This window comes from Oncorhynchus mykiss, chromosome 11 (assembly GCF_013265735.2).
Source record: "Oncorhynchus mykiss isolate Arlee chromosome 11, USDA_OmykA_1.1, whole genome shotgun sequence".
Classification (NCBI taxonomy): domain Eukaryota; kingdom Metazoa; phylum Chordata; class Actinopteri; order Salmoniformes; family Salmonidae; genus Oncorhynchus; species Oncorhynchus mykiss.
In genome coordinates, this window is record NC_048575.1 from 55472818 (window position 1) to 55479797 (window position 6980).

The window sequence follows — 6980 nt, forward strand, 5'->3', positions numbered from 1 at the left end:
CATCACTGTGGCTTTTATAGGGCTGTAATGACTGTGACGCAAACCTTTTTTTAAAGCACTGACAGCAGGGAATGATGACAGCGCCAGCCAGCCAAGTCTGAGCTGTTAAGAAAGGGATTGAGAGATAGGGTGAGAGGAAAAGAGACATATGTAAGGGGCGGGGATAACCAGTGGAGTGAGAGGGAAGGCAATGAGGTCAGTCTGTAACGACCAAACGTACATTTTGCTGTGAAGCATGTCTGTCTTTCTGAAACAGGATGAGTAGGAAATGTTACTTTTAGCCCTAAAAACAAACTATAGCAGTGCATCAGGTGACTGCAGTGCAGAGGCTTGAAACTACAGCGCTGGCAATTGAGGGAGCAAGTACTTTTGCCAACAATGACTCAGCACTGCACCATTTTGCCACTCCCATATAGCTGGGTAAGAGTCCAGAGCATTGCAGAAAAACTCATTCTTGTATCAATGTATATTTTGCTCAACATTTGTATCAGTATTAAAAACCTTTGTCATAAAATGTAGTCCTTAGTGCAGGCTTTATAATGACAGCACTACTGGACTCACAGGTGCACGTTTCTGGGTTCAAACCTATTTGGGCTATTTGGGCTCGCCTGAATTTGCTACACTGGTGTCACAGAGGAAAATCCCACTTGTCTGGCTATTCAGACTCTAGTCTAGATATAACACCTCTCACAGACTCCAAAACAATCTCTACATGATGGTCACAGGTTGGGGAAGTCTTTTGAACAAAATGTAAAGTTGTGAAAGCAATAGTATTCGTGTGCAAATGGTTTAATCATCTAAAAACATGAATTTTGGCTACTCAGACTAGACTAGATATACTGTATCATACCAGCTTTCACAGACTTCTTACTAATATCTATTTAAAGTTAATGTATTGAGGAAGCTTTATGAAGACAATTTAAAGTTGTGAATGTAATTATATTTTTGTGAAAATGTGTTATTCATAAAAACAACATGGATTTTCCTGTATCTGGGTACTCAGAATAGGCACAAGATATACCATGCCACCTCTCAAACACGCCAAACAATCTCTACACACAGTGGTCACAGCTTGGGGAAGCTTTATGAAGGAAGGCTAGAGTTGTAAATGCAATGATATTTTATTTTTTATAAATCATTTTGACAGTAACACCCTGAAAACTCTTTCATGAAGCTGATTAATTTCCATATGTACTAGGAAGTTAGGTGTTTGTTTCTTGACTGAAAAAGTACCTCAGGCCTTGAAAAATAAAATAAAATACTGATTGAAAGTAAGGGGATATCGGTGAACAAATGCCGTGGTCAAGGCTACGACGGCGCCAGTGCAATGAGTTGAGCTTACTCAGGTATTTAAAAGCACATATTAGATCAAGAGCCTAAAAAACTATTTATGCTTGATCCGGAAATGTGGTCCAGAGGCTCCATAGGAGGGTGTGGCCCAATTACAGAGCCTCCAGAAGCTTGTGTTGGCCAAATCAAGCTCGGTACCACATCGCCGTGCCCCTCCCAAATTCTGTTACAAATGCTCTGTATAGCTACGCATTGACATAATTGGTTGACTGTAGTTGGGGACAGTATGTACTGTATAAGCACAAACTCACTTATTTCACAACAGCTCTGCAACACGCAATTCGTATGAATGCTCTTACTTCTGCAGAGGCCACATCGCAGTAAATGCTGTACGGCCAATACAGATGCCAGATTGACCATGAATCGGCTTTAATGCTTCTATAGTTCTTTATGAGTTTTAGTGTAGAAAATGATCTTCCCGCAGAAGCGACAGTTACAGGGATGATAAAAACGACTTGATTGCCATAGCAACATAAGGGAAACTGGGCAGAAGGGAGTGGTGCTTCAAATACAGCAGTTCTGTTGCCTTCCTCAACACATTACGGAAAGAAATTAACTGTATAGGAAGCTCTGGGGAAAGGTCGTCTGGATACTGGACAGCCAATAAATTGGCAGATGCAAAGAGGTTATCACGATTAGCTGTCACGACTTCCTCCGAAGTCGGTCCCCCTCCTTGTTCGGGCAACGTTCGGCAGTCGACGTAACCTGTCTTCTAGCTATCGCCAATCCACCTTTCATTTTCCATTTGTTTTGTCTTGTCTTCCCACACACCTGGTTTCAATTCCATCAATTACATGTTCTGTATTTAACCCTCTGTTCCCCACATGTCCTTGTCCGGTATTGTTTATTGTAAGTGCTTGTGCACGTTATGTCTGGGGTTTTTGTCCCATTGTATATATTGTTTTTGTTCATGGTGATTTTTATCATTAAACTGCGCCATTGTAACACAGTCTTTGCTCTCCTGCGCCTGACTTCTCTACCGCCAGTACTCACGCCTTACATTAGCGGACAACAGTTATTTAGGGCTTGAACAAAAAAAGCGGTTTGCGATTTTGTTCATCTTGGTGAACCCCGTTTGACTTGTGTTGATGCAAATCAACCACAAACAGCCCTTATCTCTGGTATATATTGGCATGCATCATTCAAGACTAACAAGCTGACCAACAGTGGCGTGTATTCTTGGGTGCCAAGGGAAGCCAGGCCTCCCCAAATATTTGACCAATAAAAAAATACAAAACATGAATTTTACGCCAATTAGCAAGTGGCTGAATCTCACCTGAGAAATCATCTGAGCGAGGGAAACAGCGCACCTCTGTCCTAGTATGTGTAGCCCGTGTATCTGATGCTGTCTGAACCAAAAGAGCATAACATCTTGAGGCCGTAGCATTTAATTGATTGATGCCAGCAAGTTTTTGGCCACCCTTGATAAAAAAAATAAAAAAAAACAATTAACCAATCAGCATTGAGCTGGGCTCAGCTCAATGTAATTAAATACATGTTTTGCTCCATGAAGTAACCCAACAATGTGTACGCCGCCATCTTGTCTTTTTCAAATCTTAATATTTTATTGATTGAGACAGGAGGGTGTCCACCCCAAAATGCTGCATGTCATGAGTGCAACTCAGAAATCAAGCGTCACGTTGAATGACATTCACCGTTCTCAATCTATGAGAAGATTTGAAATAGACAAGATGGCGGCTTACACATTGTTTGACTACTTCATGGAGCAAAAATGTGATTTTAATTTAATAACAGAAAATGTTCTAAATTCAAACGAACCACCTGCAACTAGCCATGAAAGATTAGAAGACATACTTTGTATAGTGAAGTAAAGATTGGTAGAAAATTATCTGTGCTACACTTCACACTACCTAAATTATAATCAGTGGTGGGAAAAGTACCCAATTGTCATACTTGAGTAAAGTAAAGATACCTTAATAGAAAATTACTCAAGTAAAAGTGATAGTCACACGGTAAAATACTACTTGAGTAAATATAGCTTACTTAAGTATCAAAATTAAAAGTATAAATCATTTCACATTCCTTATATTGAGCAAACCAGACGGCAAGGTTTTCTTGCTATTTTAAGTTATGGATAGCCAGGGGCACAGTCCAACACTCAGCCATCATTTACAAATGAAGCATTTGTGTTTAGTGAGTCCACCAGATCAGAGGCAGTAGGGATGACCAGGGATGCTCTCTTGATATGTGTGTGAATTGGACCATTTTCCTAACCTGCTAAGCATTCGAACTGTAACAAGTGCTTTGGGTGTCAGGGAAAATGTATGGAGTAAAAAGTACAATATAAATAGTAGTGTATAGTACAGATGACCAAAAAAACTTTACACCAATGGTAATAATGCCAGGATTGTAAACTGTCATGGACACATACTACAGTAGCTAAGATGGGGAGAAGTCTGTCCATAATAAAGTGTTGCTCTGCCTTTTTCACACACTATCAACAAGGCAGGTCCTACAGGCCCTAGTTTTGTCACATCTGGACTATTGTTCAGTCATGTGGCCAGGTGCCACAAAGAGGGACATCAAAAAAAATGCAATTGGCTCAGAACAGGGCAGCACGGCCTGCCCTTAAATGTACACGGAGAGCTAACATTAATACTATGCATGTAAATCTCTCATGGCTTAAAGTGGAGGAGATATTGACTTCATCACTACTTGTTTTTGAAAGAAGTGTTGACAAGCTGAATGTACCAAGGTGTCTGTTTAAACTACTAGCACACAGCTCAGACACCCATTCATACCCCACAAGACATGCCACCAAAGGTCTCTTCACAATCCCCAGGTCAAGAACAGACTAAGGGAGGCGCACAGTACTACATAGAGCCATGGCTACATGGAACTATATTCCACATCAGGTAACTGATGCAAGCAGTAGAAGTATATATATAATTATATTTTAAACAGATAAAAATACACCTTATGGAACAACGGGGACTGTGAAGAGACACACACACCTGCACAGACTATGCACGATAAGACACGCACGTACACATAGATGTTGAAGAGAAATTGTACAATTAGGTTTTGACTTTGTGGCTGTGTTAACTAGCTGGTAACGATGGGGCAGAGATACCCGTCTCTGTTTTGGGTAAACTCGTTTTGCAAGCCAACGTGCAGCGGGGTCTGAACGAAATGACGGAAAGAGAGCAGAGAGCGTGCACCCATTGGTGTGCAATCAACGGTATATCATATATTATGTTTGGGTGCTTTTTTTGTATTTTTACGGTCATCCTATTCGGAATTCCAAGTTGGAAACGCACACTTCCTTTTTAGAGCCCCTACTTTCTGACCTGAAGATCACTGACATAATGATATGACCAAAGGTTTTCCTGAATTCCCATTTGTCTGGAAATGCTGTGTTCAAAACAACTGGGAACTCTGAATTTCCTGACTTCAGTGCGTTCAAGACAACTGTGAACTCTGAAGAAAATGAGGTCCGACTGGGAAAAATCGTTTTGAATGGTCACCCAACTTGGAATTCCAACTCGGGAACTTGGGCCTGTTTCTAGAGCTCAGACTTTCCGACCTGAAGATCACTGACGTCATGATTTGCCCTTGTTTTTTTCAGAGTTCCCAGACGTCTTGAAAGCACACATTTTTTGGGGGTCAAATCATGACATCAGTGATCTTCAAGTCGGAGCTCTAGAAAGATACCAGAGTTTCCGACTTGGAATTCCAAGTTGGATGATCTGTTTCTTTTTCTTCAGTTCCCAGTTGTCTTGAATGCACTGAAGTCAGAAGTCTGAGATTTGAATGCGGCAATTCGTTCAGGGTATCGCTAGCTACTATGATTCATAGGGTTATCATAATGACTGTATAAATGAATGGACAAAGCCATCGATCACGTGACACCATTCATTCCTACGGTATATGAATAATAATGCTGCGTTCATGTCGTGTCGGAAACTCTGAAATGTTTGACTTAACCAAGTTGGAAGAGTTGGATCCCGAGTTTCCCACTTGGGAGGTACCAGAATCAGCCAATAGGAAGCTCTACGCAAATAACTTACATTAATTTGAACTCGCACACAGTGTTGTGGAAATTTGTTGTGGAAATTGACCCACGGGGTGGTTTACTTTCTGCATGTAGGCTATGTCATATGACTAACTTAAAAATAATCAGTACAAGGACATACAGCACCAGTCTACAGTTTGGACACACCACACCTCAGGGGTTTTCTTTATTTTTTACTATTTTCTACATTGTAGAATAATAGTGAAGACATCAAAACTATGAAATAACACATTGAATCATGTAGTAGCCAAAAAAAGTGTTAATCAAATTAAAATATATTTTATATGAGATTCTTCAAAGTAGCTAGCCTTTGCCTTGATGACAGCTTTGCACACCCTTGGCATTCTCTCAACCAGCTTCATGCATTTCAATTAACACTTGGGCCTTGTTAAAAGTTAATTTGTGGAATTTCTTTCCTTAATGCGTTTGAGCCAATCAGTTGTGTTGTGACAAAGTGTGTGTGTGTGTGTGTGTGTGTGGGGGGGGGGGGGGGGGGGGGTATACAGATGATAGCCCTATTTGGTAAAATATCCTATTTTGACATGAACAGCTCAAATAAGCAAAGAGAAAAGGCAGTCTATCATTGCTTTACATTTCAAGAACTTTTAAAGTTTCTTCAAGTGCAGTCAGAAAAAACATCAAAAGCTATGATGAAACTGGCTCTCATGAGGACCGCCACAGGACCCAGAGTTACCTCTGCTGCAGAGGATAAGTTAATTAGAGTTAACAGCCTCAGAAATTGCAGCCCAAATAAATGCTTCACAGAGTTCAAGTAACATACACATCTCAATGTCAACTGTTCAGAGGAGACTCTGTGAATTAGGCCTTCATGGTCGAATTGCTGCAAAGAAACCACTACTAAAGGACACAAGTAGGAAGAAGAGACTTGTTAAGCAACATTTTTGTGGTAAACAAAATACGTTTGTTCAAGTGTGACTTGAAGGTATATGTTTTCTCATAGGCTGTGATGCTGGATTCCACAGATGTGAACATATGGTACAAGATTGGCCAGGTGGCTGTGCATTCCATTGGCACGGCATGAGGAGGGTCTGCAATGTAACCCCGACCACTGGCCCTGTCTGGACAACTTCATTACTGTTGTCTGCATACTCAGTGACTACAGAGTCGTTCCTCTGTATATCTGTCCTCTGTCACTATGTAAAGGATTGACATGTTTTATTTATTTAACGACACAAGTCAGTTAAGAACATATTATTATTTACAATGACGGCCTAACCTGGACGACGCTGGGCCAATTGTGAACCGCCCTGTGGGACTCCCAATCACGTGGAATCGAACCAGGGTCTGTAGTGAAACCTCTAGCACTGAGATACAGTGCCTTAGACCGCTGCTCTACAGACTATCAGTAATATTTCAACTAACTCTCTATTAGAGGTCGACCAATTAATCTTGTACCATGACGATTAATTAGGGACGATTTCAAGTTTTCATAACAATCGTCATCGGCTTTTTTGGACGATTACATTGCAATCCACGAGGAGACTGCGTGGCAGGCGAGTGCGGCGTCAAAAGGACCTTGTGGCTGCAAGGAGCCAAGGTAAATTGCTAGCTAGCATTAAACCTATCTTTATAT